Here is a 2,418-nt window from a genome sequence, read left to right on the forward strand (position 1 = left end):
ATAGCTTTATTCATCCATGGCTGTGTTCTTTGTTTTATTCTAACCTTCTTTGTTGGAGCTATTCTATCTAAAACATTAAGAAACATACTTTGAAATTGCGCTCCTGCAAGGTTGACATCCCCACTCATCAAAATGTGGGACCAGTCTGTTCTCTTTAGCAGTTCTATGAAGCTATCTTTGTTGTATCTACTGAGTGATCTACACGTAATAGTTTTGTGGCTGTTTATTTTAGCCCTCCTGACTTTTCTAGTACAGTAGGTAATGAAATGGTCGCTTATTCCATAAACAATTACACCACTTTGAGTGATTTTACTTTCATCAGAAACCATTATTAAATCTATTACCGTTTGGCTATGATCTGTGATTCTGGTGGGTTCTGTTATTAACTGAGTAAGACCATTTGTTTGTAAAAGGGTTTTCAGTGCATCGTAATGCTGCCCCTTTACATTTGAAATGTCCACATTTATGTCTCCCATTAATATTGTTTCTTTACTTAGGATATCCAGGTTGTTGGCCAAAATGGTTTCCAAGGATCGCATAAAGTGACTCTGGTCCGGGGGAGCCCCTATCAAAATAGGCTTGCTTTTGGTCGGGAGGATATCTAGCCAAACTGCTTCGATTTCATCGACATTCAATTCAGTTCTAACATTAAAATTTAAATCAGACCTTACATATATACAAACACCGCCTCCTTGTCTATTTCTGTCCCTGCTCTGTCTCTAATGGAAGAATCCAACCATGTTTCTGTGAAACATAAAATACTAATCTTCCCTTTTTTTGTAAGGTCACGTATTTGACACATTTTAGGATATAGACTATGCACATTTAGGTGCAGACAGTGTAGGCCTTTACATGAGAAAACCTGAGTTACCTCCCCCTCAGGATCCCGGGACACTGGCTGAGGGCTCCCCAGAGATTCAGGGGAGATGTAGCTGATAGTTAATGCAGACTCCGTCCGATTTAGAGGGTTTAAAGGTATAATTATCGAAGGCTTCAAGGTGACTGTTATTAAATTAAAATTGTTTACCCCCTTCGGTCGCGAAACATGCCGAGGCAGGCGCACTGTTATGTACCCAGATAGTGTTTGTATTACCTTTGACACCCCCTGGTGGCTGCTCTGTATTTTTCTTTGTTTACACTCATGTATTTTATTTTGATAGAACAGGAAGTGCTACGCAATTCTATTTTTGATAGCTCCACAAGTAGGAAGTGCTAGTCTCTCTTTCTTCTCAAGATCTTGCCTGGGCAGCAGCTTGTTATTGTTGGCTGCCTTCTCATGCTGTCTTTTCCCTTCATAGTTCACACATGGCATCATCTGTAAGTGTCTGTGCATGTTTATTAGCATAGCTACTGTATGTGCATCTGTTTGTTAGCCTCATGCTGGATACTTCTGTATTTGTGTGAAATGTAGTTAGCATGTTAACTATGCTAATTGCTAACTGGCCATGTTTACTGGGCATGCTATGTTAAGTTATGGTTTATTTAAAATTAGCCTCTTGTTGTTTTGTACACTGAATGCTTACCATGGCGGGATTTCTAACATCAATATTGCTATTTGTCCTAATAAGAACTGGACGGTCACTAGTCTTTACCCCTGGGGTTGAAACTGTAGCTATGAATGTAGTAATGGAAGGAGACACTAAACTGGGAACAAAGGAATTGTATCTATGGTGTTGGAGCATATTGCTTAAAGGTAGTCAACCTGACCTTGGACATGAAAAGTGAGAGGCAAAATTGGCAGTGAGTGTCTTTGAACCTTTAATATTTGGGTGAATATTGTCTCTCTTGTACAGGTGCGCTTTCTTCCAGAAAGAGTCAAAGTGGTTAATGAAATCATGACCTTTAGTAGTGCAATAGTTTTTTAGCCACTGATCAATGTTGTATACACGGCTAAAATGTTCTGAGCCCCTCAAAAGAGTGGGGATTAATCCAGAGAAAATGCAGTTCCTGCCAAGGCTCTTCATTTTTGTCGCCAGGAGCTCATAGTCTTTCTGCAATTTGAATAATTGTTTGCACCTGACGTCGCAAATACCTGCATGAACAATCACTGTTTGGACAGAGGGATATCGCTCAATGAGCGATGGAATATTCTTCAGAATATCTAAAACTTTAGCACCTGGAAAACAATATGAGATCCCGTTTGGGGTCACGACGGAACGAATGATCGAGTCTCCCACCAGGAGAAACTTTGGGGGGTTTACCATGAAACCCCCCGGCCCAAGATGACCGGGAGTAGGGAGAATATTGTTACCCGATCTGGTGACGATGATGTCCGGCGTCACCTGCGCTGGCGTTCGGGAGTGTAGTGGATGACCGGGGATAGCGGCCGCTTCACGGGAGGGATTATTATCCGAAGCCGCGGTCGGAGTAGTAGACTGCGCTGAGGTCGGGTCGTGGAGCGGGGATACTGCTCCGGCG

The sequence above is a fragment of the Electrona antarctica genome, assembly GCF_951216825.1.
Source record: "Electrona antarctica genome assembly, chromosome: 17".
Classification (NCBI taxonomy): domain Eukaryota; kingdom Metazoa; phylum Chordata; class Actinopteri; order Myctophiformes; family Myctophidae; genus Electrona; species Electrona antarctica.